The sequence below is a fragment of the Budorcas taxicolor genome, chromosome 13 (genome assembly GCF_023091745.1).
Source record: "Budorcas taxicolor isolate Tak-1 chromosome 13, Takin1.1, whole genome shotgun sequence".
In the NCBI taxonomy this organism is placed as follows: domain Eukaryota; kingdom Metazoa; phylum Chordata; class Mammalia; order Artiodactyla; family Bovidae; genus Budorcas; species Budorcas taxicolor.
In genome coordinates, this window is record NC_068922.1 from 74,053,910 (window position 1) to 74,069,838 (window position 15,929).

A 15,929-nucleotide genomic window follows, 5' to 3' on the forward strand; every position below is an offset into this window, starting at 1 on the left:
TCTGTTCATGGAATTCTCCAAGCAAGAATACTGGAGTGGGTTTCCATTTCCTTTTCCAGTCATGACTGCTAATCCTTTCAAAAAAAATCATGTAACCTGGCAAATTGTTCATGTGAGGACACTGCAAATGACTTGCCCCAGGACACAAAATGTTTGAGTGTTAGGATCAGGACAATTCACAACCCATTTAATCAAGTAACTTTTTCTCCAGGAATTCTGAAACTGCAGAAACTGGGAAAGGGTTCTGAGTGCTCTATTCAACATAATATCATCCTGTCACTGAGCCTCACCCCAGACACAAATGGTAGAAAAGAGTGAGTCTGAGTTTTGTCCCTGACACCAAACATGTGGATCTCTGCCAGTAGCAACCAGTTTCCCACACCCCCTGGGCGTCCAAGAGTCAATTTACTTCTGACACTAAATCCGCAGAGGTGGCCCAGACATCACAAGATGAGGGCTCCATCCCTCAGGATGGCCCACACTCTCAAGTGTTGATCACAATTTCTACTGTCACTTACGTGTGTGACCGACTGGCTATAAATTCGCAGATTCACCTCTCATGTCAATAACTTATTAGAAATATTCAGAGAACTCAGGAAAGCCATTTACTTACTGTCCCCAGGTACTATAAAACATTAAAACTCAGGAATAACCTAATGGAGGAGAAGCGTCTGGTAAATGGGAAGTTGGAGGTGCCAAGCCCCCAAGACCTCTCAGGACTCTCCCCCTTCTCAATCCCTTGATGTTATCACCTTCCCTGAGGCTCTCTGAACCCAGAATTCATGGGTTTTAATTGAGGGTGGAGCCAGGCAAGTTGATACAATCATTGGCCATTTGTGATTAAATTCAGTATCAGTACTGTGTACAGTCCTCAGAGGGACTGAGGGGTGATAGTTTTAACCTTGTAATCAGCTGATGGAAAATTCTGGAGTCCAGTCCCATCCAGACTCTATCTCAGGTCCCATCCTTCACTCATCTCATGATTTATAAACATACATAAAATTCCAAGACTTCAGGTTGCCTGGAGCATGCACAGAGACAGGGATCAAATATGGATCTTCTTATAACACTACAGTAGGATCAGGGGCAAGGCAATGACCAGGAATATTGCATCAGTTATGAGGTCTCTGATCTAGTAGAGTCAGCTCAGGCACTGATTTTTCATAATTGAACATATAACATGACCTTCTGAGAGTCAAGAAACGTCCCTGGAGTGAAAACTGCCCAATTTACCAGAAGAAATCCAGAGAGAGTTTGCTGCAGCCACTTGCAGCCCCCTACTCTCTCCCTCCAACCCTGGTCTCACCACCTGTGGTTTTGGGATCAGAGGACCTCAGTTTGTGTCCTAGTTCTGCCTTTTCCTAACTGTGTGATCTGTGGTCTGAAATTTCCCTCATCTTCATTTGTTACATGAGATCATGCTGCTGACATCCTGGGGCTGTTTTGAAAGCACTGACTACGGCCTCCATAGACATACATTCTTTTTCTGGCAAAGCCAAAGTCCTTTGAGATGATGATAACATTGGGTAATGATGATAGTTAACACTTAACTGTTTTGACCAGAGAGTCAAATAATGGCATGGTGGGGTGGAGAAAGGCCTGGACCTGGGTGGACCTCACTCACCGACGTAAGAGGGCTTTCAGTTACCTCTGAGGAAGAAGGAGACATATTTGGAAGAGAGACTGTGACTTCACTCTGGGACTCAAGGAACTTCCTGATGCTGAACTTCTTTTACAGGTAAAACTACAACATCCAGTCCTATTTGCTCCTTGTATTTACTACTGTTGACAGCACATTTAAAGAGCAGTCAGGAGCCAAGGAAACTAAAATTCTATGTGCCCCTCGACAATTTGCCTTGTTCTGTGGTGTTCAAAGCATGTTAGGGTTCTCAAAAGGAAACAAAGCTGAGGATCTCTTAATGCAGAGACTGTCACCCTCTTTTAGAAAGAAAGAATCTGTGTTTCTCAGAGATGAAATGTCTTGCCCAAGTCTACACAGCAGCATAGTGAGTTACTTAAGACAATCTCGTCTCATTTATACCAAGTCATTATCCCATTGTTCTTGTTCTGTCCATAAGGCCTGTCTGACTCTTTTGTGACCCCGTTGACTGTAGCCCTCCAGGCTCCTCTGCCCATGGGATTTCCCAGACAAGAATACTAGAGTGGATTGCGATTTCTTTCTCCAGGGGATCTTCCCAAACTAAGTATCTACCCTGTTCTCCTCCACTGGCAGGAGAACTTTTACCACTAAGCCATGAGGGATGCCCTCAGGAAAAGTTTGTTGTTGTTCAGCCACTAAGTCGTGCCCCACTCTTTGGGACCCCACGGAGTGTAGATGTCAGTCTTCCCTGTCCTTCACTATCTCTCAGAATTTGCTCAGACTCATGTTCATTGAGTCAATGATGCCATCCCCCCATCTCATCCTCTCATCCCCATCTCCTCCTGCTCTCCATCTTTCCCAGCACTATGGTCTTTTCCAATAAGTCAGCTCTTTGCATCAGGTGACCGAAGTATTGCAGCTTCAGCTTCAGGCTCGGTCCTTTCAATGAATATTCACTGTTGAATGCCTTTAGAATTGACTGATCTGGTGTCCTTGTCAACCATAGAACTCTCAAGTGTCTTCTCCAGCACCACAATTTGAAAACATCAATTTTGTGGAGCTCAGCCTTCTTTATGGGCCAACTCTCACATGCCTACATGACTACTGCTTAAAACCATAACTCTGACTATATGGACCTTTTTTAAAAAAAGATATTTTGTTTACAGTAGTTTCCCTACACCAAGAAAGATGCCTTTGGGCACAAAAAACAACTATTTGTTAAATAATTTTCATTAAATGAATCTCCAATTTCATACTCATGCCAAGTGCACAGTTATTGAAGAGACTGGAGATTGTAAAATTCTTGTTAATCTATTTAATAATGAGGCCTGTCTATATAATTTTGAGTCTCCCCTAATATCCTGTATCCTGATAGGATAATGAAATAATACTTGAGCAGGACAGCAAAGTGAATCACCTTCACTTGACTTACATTGTACCATCTGGATAGAACAGCCTGCTGCCTTGAACAAATTCCTGGAAGTACTGCGTTTCCTGCTCTTCCTACAGTTGCCTCTGAAGGGAAGAAGATCAGCTGTCCCTCAACATTGTGATTAACTTCATAACAGAGAAAAGAATCATATTTGACAGATAAATTTTTTAGGCAGTGATGAGGAAATGTAGGTAGAGGAGTCTTTTGGACTAAACCAATTTGGTACAAAATGGACACCTTTGACAACAAATGTGTAAACTTTTATACTAATGACTGGTAAACCTTTCAAAAAGCTCATGTAACCTGGTCTCTGGGCTCATGTAAGGAAAGCGCAGATGACTTGCCCCAGGACACACAGCATGTGGGTGGTGGGATCAGGACATGACGCCATGCTGTCACACCCCATTTAATCAAGTACCTGATTCTGCCAGATATTCTGAAAATGCAGAGAACTAGGGCAGGGTGCTGAGTGCTTGGCCCCACACAGTATAGTTCCAGGGCCCTGACCCTCACTCCAGAGACAAATGGTAGACAAGAGTGAGTCTGGATTTTTTCCCCTGACTTGGAATATGTGAGGTCTCTACCAACAGCAATCAGTTCCCCAACACTCACTGAAATCTCAGGAGTCAATTCATTCAGACACTAAATCCATAGAGATGACCCAGACCACAGACATTAGGGGCTTGGTGCTTAGGTCAGCCCACACTTCAAGTGTCCAACACAAGTCCTTCTGTCCCTTTTTTTTTTAAATTTATTGTATCACTGTTTTTATTTACAACTTTATTGGCAAAAAAGAAAAGGGAGTAGTTTCAAACAGTTTAACACAGGGCATTGCGGTTGATCCTGTCAGATTAATGAAGTTTCATTTTAAATGTCCATCTAATTGTCCAAAGATATACAATACTGAATCTGCATATGCAGTTTCCTTGATGAAGTACAGGCTCATATCTTAGGCAGTCTTTTAAACATATAAATACAAAGGAAATAGAATCACTCATTAAAAATTGCATTAAATGAAGGGTAATTTAAATTTATGTTGTCCTTGTAACAACACATGCCCAATGAAAATCAAAAGCTGGAAAAGTAGTTTACACTTTCTATTTGAGTGGACGATTACAATCAATCATTTCCTACAATGACCATTTATCTTTAATTTATTATGAACTACTCTGAACTTACTATGAGATGTAGCCAAAGTCAGAAAACAAGACGTAGGGAGAATATTCCTTTTTTGGAGGAACTAAGCACTCCAGAATCAGCATGGGAAACAAACATCCTGTTGAGAGTTTTAGGTGGAAAAAAATTAATGTAGTCAATTTCAACTCCTGCTGAGCTGGCTCAGTTTTTTCATTGACTTGTTTGGTGTCATTCGGCTAAATCAAGTGTGTTTAATTCTTATTCTAGTTCATCCAAATCTTCCCCAGTAAACAGGTTTTCATCAACAGAAACAGCTTCGATGGCTCCATTTTCCTGTCCTTCCCCTTCATTGTCCTCTTCCAAATCACTTCTCTTACCATTTTCAGCCCTACCTCCAGAAGCGTCACTTAATTTGTTTTCATCCTTTTCTGAAGTATATGTGCTGAATCTTTCAAGACTGGCAACAGTAATACCTGTCTCATCTACATCTCTTGGGATGCACAGGCTTAAATCTATGTCATTTACACTCACTGAATCATCAACCTCATCACCACCTGTTCCCTGGGTGTAACAGATATCATCTGCTTCCTCATCATCATCGCCAACCAGTTCAGGATGAAATTCAAACACCTCACGACCACCGATATCTAATGCTTTCCCAGCTTTGAAGTCTGCTTTCCTACTTTCTGTATCTTGCTCAAGTTTATCAATCTTTTCTTGTCTTTTTCTTTTCTTCCATGCAAGAAAAGATTCTAGAGTGGTTTTGGTAACATTTGGACCTAGGGCAGAACGTTCTCTTTCAATTAAATCTTCTAATGAAATTTCGTCTTCTTTCTCTTCTTTCTTTTTATCTTTTTTCAAGACAAATCCAGGAGAAAGTGCATGACAATACATGCAAATATCACCCCCTCCAGGACATACCCCAAACCAGCCCTATTTGTTGTTTTCAATAGCTTCAAGGAAATGCTTGCACACTATTTGAGTTTTTGGTTTTTTCTTTTCCATCTCACCGTGCTTCTTGTTCACTTGTTCCATTTATTTCTCATCCCAATTATCCATAGTATCTTTTTCAAGTTCTTCATCTCTTGCATCAGTGCAAACACTTCGCTTTTCAGATTTTCTCTCCAGTCAAGTCATGAGAGAACTTACACTTATCTCCTTTAGTACACTGTCCTTGCTTGAAGAATGCACATACTACAGATTTGGGATCTGCACCTTTACTTATTTTTTGAGCAGCAACTACAGGTTTGAACAACTCATTTAGCTCTTGCAATTCTTTCTTCTTGTCATCTTTCTTCAACTTCTTTTCAGCTTCACTTTGTGCTGTGTGACATGGATTCTGTTGACCAAATTTAACTTGATGAGTGACAGCCTTGATAAACTTCTGTTGCTTTGCTCCTTTCTTATTCTTCAGACGAAAAGTTTTGTCTTCAATAATCTTCTTTTTCTGCTCCACCTTTTTGCTGCCCCCAGCCTGAGCCTGTTTCTTGGGGGGCAATGCAGAGACAGGTCGCACCGGCCAGACTTAAGTGCAGCTGGACTCCCTCAGGGACTCTGGCCCCGCGGTAGGAAGAGGAGGAAGACGCGTCCTTCTGTCTCTTACACCTGGGATCAACTCAGAGGTATCATGAGCAAACTCCCATATTCAGAAACTTATTGGAATCTCTCACAGAACTCAGGAAAGCCCATTACTTACTGTCCCCAGTTGTGTTAAAGCAAAAAACCCAGGGACAGAAAAATTGTAGGGCAAATGGGTAGTCAGGGCTGCTGAGCTCCCAAATTCTCTCAGGACTCTCTTCCCCTCACAGTCTCTTGATGCCTCACTCCCCCTGAGGCTCTCAGAACCCAGTATGTATGGGTTTTAACTGAAGAGCAGAGGTAGGCAATTTGATAGAATCATTTGCCATTGGTAACTGAACTCTGCATCAGTAGCCTCTCCTCTCCCCAGAGGGACTGAGAGTTGACAGTTCTAACCCTCTAAGCACCTGATGGCATGTTCTGGAGTCCAGCCCATCCAGACGCTATCTAGGTTTCCATCCTAGACTCATCTCATGACTTATAGATAGACAGTAACCCAACTCAACCCCTTCCTGCAACCCAATCCCTTCCATGGACTCCTGTCATCCCCCACCTCCAGAGAGCAGAGATGAGCCTGGACTTTCCCTGGGCCTGGTTGCTAGTTTCACACCCTGGTATACTGGCCACAAGGGTGCCCAGAAGGGTGAGAAGGGTTGCCAAAAAGCAGAGCTGGCTTATCTTCATGGCCTTGCAGGAGGGCTCCTGAGGAAAGATGGCAGCTGGCTGAGCTTCTCACACCCAAGCTCAATGAATGGAAGAGAGACAAGGAGGGGAGTGAGGAAGAGAAAGGGCCTGGGGTCAGTATTGTACAGTGTTTACTCCCCCAACTACCCATTGTCCTACTTTAGCCTGCTGGGGAAAAATGCCCAATATCAGAGCTTCTTAAACTTGACATTGCCTGTTGGTGTCATGGAAACATGTTTTGTAGTTGTACAGCTGGAATATAGTCCAATATGGTCACTCAGGGAGGATCCTAGCACCTAGAGTGGTGCATGGCTGTGATGGACAATCAATGAATGGATGAGAGCAAATCACAGGATGAGTAAGTGAAGAGCAGTATATGAGCTCAGGTTCTCCTTTTCGGCCTCCTGTAGGTGCCATCACATCTGAATATCAGTTACCTCACCCAACATACCCTCCCATAGCTCAGAAGACCAGTGTGAAACAGACACCTTCCTGCATCCATTGCTACAGCTTCTCTGCTGGATGGAGGCTTGCTCTTTGCCTTCCTGTTCCCTGTAGGAACTTAGCTGTGAAGGTGCTGTCCTGCTGGGGCAGCAACCCTGTTTTCTGTTTCAAACAAGGAGTAAGGGAAAGGGACAGAGGGGAAGGAGGGAGCTGAACATGTCTCCACAGCCTGACCACCTGCCGTCCTTCACCTAGTTTCACAAACAGGAGAGATGCCTGCCTGAGTGGACTCCAGGAGACCTTGGAAGATTGCCTGCAACAACCCACTTCCTCCTCCTCCCACAGTGGTTTTGGGTCACACAACCTCATTTTTATGACCACCTCTGCCTTTTACCATCTTCATATCTGCAGATGGAAATCTCCCAGAGTCCTCCTGTCTTCATATGTCAGGTGAGGTCAGCACTGCCCACATCACAGGGTTGCTATGGAAGCAACGGACACAACAGACATATGTTCCTTCCCTCTGAGAAGTCAGAATCCTTTGTAGTATTAATAATAAAAGTATGAGCAATCACAACAGATAAAATGTAAATTCTTTTATATATCAGTCATTATCCTAGCACTTGACACATATTTACAGATTTAATTATCAAAAACCCTAAATGAGGGGATGAGGAAGTATTGATAATTGCTCATGTTACAGAGGAGGAACCTGAGCTACACAAAAGAAAGTAAGCTGGTTACAGTCATTGAGTGGAGAGAAAGGTTTTGAACCCAGGCTTCTGGCTGCAGAGTTTATGCACATGCACTCTGCTGCATTGATAGCTGTTATCTACAGGGGAGATGTGAGGGGTGACACACCCACGGTCCCTTCCCTCACTCCTCTATATTTACTCCCAGTTGCAATCATGTAGCACTAGTGTCCCTCCAACTCAACTACACTTAGACAAGTATTTCCATTCACACACACACATGCAACACAGAGATACAAAGTGTGCTCCACTCCAGCTCAAGGAGAAGGGAGGTGGGTTCCATGCCCAGAAGCCCCAGGTGCAAGTCCAGCCTAATGTCAAGCAGGCACAGAGCTGGATGATGAGCTGAAGAAGACATGAGGGGCTGTCTTCCTGGTACAAACACCCTTTCCCTTGAGAAGTGCAGGAGCTCTCAATAGTGAGCTGCCCCAGGACAGAAGGACATCAGTAGCCTATAACTCACTAAACAAGCAACTGTGAGTAGAGGGTCTATTCTCTCCTGAGACATCTCACATGCATGATTTCATTTAGCCTCATATCCACCCTACAATATCTAGGATTCTCTTCCCATTGTGCCAAGGAGAAAACAGAGTTTCAGAGGTAAAACCACTTGCTCAGGAAACACAACTTGCACATGGTAGAATGAGGATTCTAGTTCGGGAGGCTTTCTGGCCCTGCCCCTATTTCTGCCTCAATCTATCCACCTGAGGATAGAGTTTCTGAGCAGCAGAAACTCCCCCTAATAGCAGAAACTCCTCTTTTTCCCCCCGTCCTCTCTCATCTGTCTGTCTTTTTCTCCCCATGTCCTCCTCTCCTTGTCCTCCTCTAGTCCAAGTCAGAGGCTACCTGATGGGCCAGTTCTCCCTCCATCTCCCCTGTCCTTGCTCATGTGTAAGGGTGGGCTCTAAATCCCTTGCAGCCTATACACTAACAGTGAAAAATCAGGAAGAGAAATTAAGGAAACAGTCCCATTCACCATGGCAACAAAAAGAATAAAACACTTAGGAATAAATTTACCTATAAAGCAAAAGAACTGTATAGAGAAAACTATAAAACACTGATAAAAGAAATTCAAGATGACACAAACAGATGGAGATATATACCATGTTCTTGGGCTGGCAGAATCAATATAGTGAAAATAAATTACTACCCAAACAACCTATAGATTCAACACAATCTCTATCAAACTACCAATGGTATTTTTCACAGAACTAGAACAAATAATTTCACAATTTATGGAAACATAAAAGACCCCAAATCAACCTTCTTGATTTCAGACTATAGTACAAAGCTACAGTCATCAAAGCAGTAATGTACTGGCTCAAAGACAGAAATATAGATCAATGGAACAAAATAGAAAGCCCAGAGATAAATCCACACATCTATGAACACCCTATCTTTGGCAAAGGAGGTGAAAATATACAGTGGAAAAAAGACAGTGTCTTCAACAAGTGATGCTGGGAAAACTGGTCAAGTACATGTAAAAGAATGAAACTAGAACACTTTCTAACACCACACACAAAAATAAAATCAAAATGAATTAAGACCTAAATATAAGACCAGAAACTAAAACTCTTAGAGGAAAACATAGGCAGAATGCTCTCCAACATTAATCACAGCAATATCCTCTATGACCCACCTCTCTGAGTAAGGAAATAAATATGAAAATAAACAAATGGGAGCTAATTAAACATAAAAGCTTTTGCACAATGAAGGAAACTAAAAGCACAGTGAAAAGAGAGACCTCAGAATGGGAGAAAATAATAGTAAATGAAACAGATGAAAAAATTTCAACTCCAAAATATACAGGCAGCTCATGCAGCTCAACACCAGAAAAATGAACAACCCAATCAAAAAGTGGGCAAAAGACATAAACAAACATTTCTCCAAGGAAGACATATGGATGGCTAATAAACACATGAAGAGATATTCAATCTCACTCATCATTAGAGAAATGCAAATCAAGACCACACTGAGGTATCATTTCACACCAGTCAGAACAGCCATCATCAAAAAGTCTATAAACAATAAGAGACACATGTACCCCAATGTTTATTGCAGCACTATTTACAATAGCTAGGACATGAAAGCAACCTAGATGTCCATTGGCAATGAATCGTTAAGGAAATTGTGGTACATATACACAATGGAATATTACTCAGCTATAAAAAGAAGTGCACTTGAGTCAGTTCTAATGAGGTGGATGAACTCAGAGCCTATTGTACAGAGTGAAGCAAGTCAGAAAGAGAAAGACAAATATATATGTATATTAATTCCATATATATATATATGGAATTTTGAAAGACAATACCAATGATCCTACATGCAGGGCAACAAAAGAGACATAGATGTAAAGAACAGACCTTTGTACTCAGTGGGAGAAGGCAACAGAAGGATAATTTGAGAGAATAGCATTGAAATATGTCAAGGCCATATGTAAGATACATGACCAGTCCAAATTGATGCATTAAGCAGGGCACCAAAAGGCAGTGTTCTGGGGCAACTTGGGTAGACAGAGTAGAGAGGGAGGTGTAAAGGGTGTTCAGGAAGGGGGGGACACATATATACCTGTGGCCAGTTCATGTTGATGTATGTCAAAAACCAACACAGTATTGTAAAGTAATTACCTCCAATCAAATTAAACAAACAAACAAAAGAGAAATCTTCCTGGTTCCTGGAGGTCTTTTTAGAGAAATTACAGGGCAGGAACAAAACAGTGGTTGCATTCTGGATAGACAAGTGATCTAACCATTGGAGACCCCAGGTCATGTCTCTGTTTCTCGGTATCTCCTTCTGAAAAATGACAATCTTGGATTCCATGCTATCTAAGGGCATATCTTGAAATGGATGGAATGCACTCGGGGCATACACAAGATGTTTAGATATTTGAGGTGCTGTGCCCTCTGAGAGGTATGTTCATATCTGAGTAATGGGTGATCATTTTCTCACTACATGATGATAAAACAGCACCTCACTTTTGGAACCACATAGTATGTTTGGCACTACTAGTAAAGAACCAGCCTGCCAATGCAGAAGGCATAAGATATGTGGGTTCAATCCCTGGGTCAGGGATTTCATATAAAATTTTTTTTCTATCAATGCTGCAGAAAGTAAACACTGACATCATAGTCCTGTAATATAATAAGGCTGTGGGTCTCACACTTGAGTGAGCATCAGAATCCAATAGCCATAAGATCAAACACAGATTTCAGAACTCTACCATCAGAGTGCTGATTCAGTTGCACAGGGTAGGCCCTGAATATTTGCATCAAAAGTTCCCAATACATTGATGGTGCTGCTCAAGGGACCACACATCAAAAAGCATGAGGAGAGAAGCTAAGGAGAGAAGCTGTCCTCCCATGAGGGAAGTGTTCTGTCCAGTTTCCATCATCCTCACCATTCCTTATTGTCCCCGTGCCTCCGCAGCCACCCCTAAAAACTTCCATTCACATTACTCACTTGTCCTGGAGGGGATTTTAAAATGTGACCTGAGAGTGGGCTCAGAAAAGTGTCGATAAAAAGATAGTTTGCTCTTCTTTAACAATCTTATCACTTTTTTAGAGATGAAGATATGGAACTTCAGCTATGGAAAAGTGATTTGATGGAAGAGAAACAGCTGAAAATTAGAAGGAAGACATTTGTCTGTTAATCAAGTGTCCCAGATATTTCAACATCACTAAAACACAAGCATACTAACCTCTCCCAGGCAAGTCTATTTGATAGTAGCACAGATGATGCAACAAAGACTTTGGACATGACGTCATGAGTGTCAATCTTATTTACAAGAATAGGGGTTGGGTGGCAGCATTGCCAGCAGCATTCAGGCAGGCCAGGTTCTAAAGGCTCTCGAAGTGTGGGTGGAGTGGAGGATTAAGGTAAGGCTGCACTGAGGAGGAAGATTACAACAAGATTACAAGATGTGAATCATGAATCCCCATCCCAGGCTCTACAGTCACTCCAGTCATGAGGAGTTTTCTCCTGCATTCTTTCCTTCCCTCCTCCAATATTTATGGACTGTATCCTTTGTGCCAGGAGTTATGCAAAGTTCTAGGGATAAAGGGAAGACTTGCTGTCATGGTGCTTACAGCCAACTAGAAGAGACAAAAGTAAAGCAATTAGATCCATGCAGGGAAGGGAAAAGGTAGATTTCACTGAGGAGGGTAGTGTTGAAAGTCAGAGGGAAAGGCTGAATATAATCACAAGCAGCCAGAGATCAGCCCTGACTGGGTGCTTCTTGGACTTCAGCATCTCAGGGGAGCCCAGTTCCCATGGCCTCTGCAAAAGGAGAGGACCTTGCAGATTGAATCTCTGAAGCCCCAGACCTGGACAAGCTATAGCTGAACAGGACCTAGACCATCCTAGAAATAAGCAACCAAGTGCTCTCAGGATCACAATGACCATTCAGAAGGCAGTGAATTTTCCAATCCCAGGTGGGGTACTCAGGAGCACTACAGACCTCCTCTATGGGGGACTGACTTACTCTTCCGTCTGAAAAAGGGGAGCATGTGAGTAAGCTCAGATTATCAGGATGGTACTTCTGAGGGTGATCTTTTGCCCATCTGGTCCCTGGGGAGCATGCTCAGTTCATGATTTCAAAGGTCACTGCAGCCACTTCCCCTGGAAGGCAGAGATGAAAATAGTCACTGTGGGCAATTTTGAGGAGAGTGTGGCCTCCTGAGCTCCACCTCTCTCCCCAACCCCTCCCCTCTCCCCATGCCCTGTCTACTGTCTTACCCAGGATATGATACCACCAGCAGAGGTCTTAATGCAGCCTGGCCCCCAGTTGAAGTCTTTGTTCTTAACATTTTAGCTACCATAAATCTCTGAGAACCTGGACTTGCCATTGTATGTGTCTGCTTGTTTTGGCCTTGCAGGGACCCATGTTTGGAGGCTCCAAGCAGAGGTCAGGCCACAGGTCTGTAGGAATGGAAGCAAATCAGTCAAATAGGAAGATGGTCATCACAGCTGGGTTTAAAAGGTGAACAATTGAATATACCAGCTTGTTTGCAAGAGCATGGTAGGGGTGCAGAGATGTGAATGTGATAAGACCATTAGATGTTTTGTAGGGCATTATCATTAACATTGTTAGTCTTCAAACTGAAAGGGTAATATTGTAAATAATTACATATCATTATTAAATATTTATAGATAAGTTGGCATGATGCCACTGATTAGCTGCAAATAGAACAAAAGGATACATATTAAGAATATTCCCCATATGTTGATCATGATTGGAGCTAATGGTCCACAGGTTCATAATACTATTTTCTGTACATGTGTTTGCATGAAAGCTTCCACTATTAAGAAGAAAGTGTGAAGGCATCATGATTTAATGGAGAAAGGCATGGAAGAAAACCCATTATTGTGTTCACTTTGTTCAGGTCATGAGCACTGGAATAAAGTAATATTGAAGGAATACTGATACTGTGACCTGCATGTGAAAATGAAAGTTGCTCAGTCGTGTCCAATTCTTTGCAACCCTGTCCATGGTATTCCACAGGCCGGAATACTGGAATGGGTAGCCGTTTCCTTCTCCAAGGGATCTTCCCAACCCAGGGATCGAACCCAGGTCTCTCACACTGCAGGCAAATTCTTTACCAGCTAAGCCACCAGAAGCCATCAGAAATACTAACTTAGTATTCTTCGAGAGCTCCTATAACCATTGAATTTCCTAAGAAATGACAGCACAGGGGAACCTTTTACCATGTGAGTAGGTGACAAGCAAACCCTCGATCTAACCTTAGAATGGAGGTTGGTTGTCTGGATAACCAACACCTGGTTAGGGGGTGGAGTTCTAACTTCCACCTTTGCCCTTTCCCTGCACCCATACCTCAAGGAGAGGTGAGGGTTTGAAACGTAAATCCATCACAAATGCCTAAAGATTTAATGAATTGTGATTTGTCGTGAAGCCTCCACAGAAACCACAACAGAGCACATTATTCATGGTATTCCAAGGAACTGAGATCAATCCAGGCAAAAATATGGGTATACTCCATCATGGCTCACTTGGACCAGTGCAGCAACCTGCCCAGATGCCTCTGACTCTGCCTTCGCCCCCTAGAGACCACTCTCCACACTGCAGCTGCAAGAATCCTGTTTCAAAGTGAATTCTATCCATGGGTCCCATGACCAATCCCTCATTGACTAAGAGTCAGATTCTGATGTTTAAAGTTTTACAAAGCTCTTCATGACCTGTCCCCATGACCTCTCTGTCTCATCCCTTTCCATTCCCCACCACCTCAACCCACTCAGCTCCAGTCACCCTAGGCTGCTCTCAATCACACCAAGCACATTTTTGGGACCCTCTGCTCAAGGCCTCCTTATCACAGAGCATTTCCCTGGCCCTCACTACACACCTTTATCCCCATCAGTATCTTTCTCAGAACACTCATCACAACCTGGTATAAGATTTTCCCTTGTGATAATGCCCTTCCTCTTGCTCCTTTATTGTGTGCCTCCCTCTTAGAAGAATATTATTTTACTTTTTGTTTTGTTTGTTTTTTTTTTTACAGCTGTTTCTCTACACAAAAAACTATGCTCTCAGAACCAAAAGGATACATTTTGGATATAAAATTTTCTAAGTAAATGACTCTCCTATTTCATACTAATGCTAAGTGCCTTGTCATTGAAGGGATTGAATAGAATAAAATTCTCATTAATCTCTATGATGATGAGGCCTGTCAAAAAATTATGAGTGTAACTGTCATCTATATAATTATAAGGAAATAAAACATAGTCTCATAGTGGAGCAAGAGGAAGGGCATTGAGTCTTGACTAATATCATAGCAGCCTGGAAAAAGCAGTCTTGGCCCCATGAGCAAACACAAGGAAGTATGGCATTTCTTGTTCTGCCTGCAGTTGCCTATGGAGGGAAGATGCTCAGCTGCCACTCAACTCTGATTTATTTCATAACAGAGAAATGATCATTATTTGACACATATATATTTTTGGAAGTATCATGAGAAAATGTAGGTAAGTCGACAAGTCTTTCAGACTAAAACTTCTGGTGGAAAACACACGTCATTGACCACAAATGTGTGAATTCTTTGTACTCATGACTGGTAACCCTTTCAAAACACTCGAGAAACATGGACTTCCTGCTCTCATGAAAAAACTACAGATGGAACTGTCCCGGGACACAGAGCAAGTAGGCAATAAGATCAGGACAAGACAGACACAGTCTGTCACAATCCATTTAAATAAGTATCCAATTCTGCCAGGAATTCTGAAAATGCCAAGAAGTGGTGGGGAATTTAGAGTGCTCTTCTAAACATAATATAGTCCCCAGTGTCTGAGCTTCACCCCACACACAAATGGTAGAAAAGAGAGAGTCTAAGTTTGTCCCAGACACCAAACATGTGGGGTCTCCGCCAACAGTAACCAGTTCCCCCATACACACTGGGCATCCAGAAGTCAATTCACTTCTGATGCTAAATCCTCAGAGGTGACCCAGGTCCCTTAGGGTAAGGGCTTCATCCCTGAGGACTGCCCACAATTCAAGAGTTGATCACGACCCCTGGGATCACTTAACACTTGTGAACAACTGGCTATAAATTCAGAGATCCCTTGACCCACCTCCCATGTTGAACAAGTTATCAGAACCACTCACTAAATTCAGATAAGCCCTTTACATACTGACTTTCCCCAGTCATTACAAATGATAAAACTCAGGGACAGTAAAATGGAGGAGAAGATAAGGCAAAGAGGGAATAGGAAATGCTGAGTCTCCACGCCTTCTCAGGACATGCCTACCTTACAAACCCTTGATGTTATCACCTCCCTTGAAGCTCTCTGAATCTAGTAGTGATGGGTTTTAATTGAGGGTTGGATAGAGGAAATTTGATGGAAACTTTGGCCATTGTTAATGGAACTCAATATCAGTACTCACTCCTCTCCCCAGAGGGACTGGGGACTGATCACTCTAACCCTCTAATCATCTCATGACATGTTCCAGATCCAGGCACACACAGACTATCTAAGGCCTCATCCTCCACTTATCTCATTACTTATAGAAAGACAATAAATTCCAAGAGTTTTATGAGGCCTGGGGCCTGAATCTGGACAAGTAGCAAAAATGGATTTTTTTTTTACTATTCTGAAGTGAGGTTTAGGGACAGGGTAGAACTAGGAATAGACAGTCTCAGAGATGAAGTTCATGATTCTATCAAATGAGGTGGGATATTTTTATTAAAAGCAGGACACATAATGATGATTTTTGAGAGTCAAGAAATGTCCCTGGAGTTCAACTGCTCACTTCCCAGAAGAAATCCAGAGAGGGCTGGCAGCATCCACCACGCCCCTC

At 42.6% G+C, this 15,929-nt stretch overlaps 1 pseudogene; it reads right to left on the reverse strand.

The window, feature by feature from the left end:
* Nucleotides 1-4,397: 4,397 nt before the first annotated feature.
* Nucleotides 4,398-5,858, reverse strand: LOC128058100 (zinc finger CCCH domain-containing protein 15-like; annotated as a pseudogene).
* Between the last annotated feature and the right edge of the window lie 10,071 nt (nucleotides 5,859-15,929).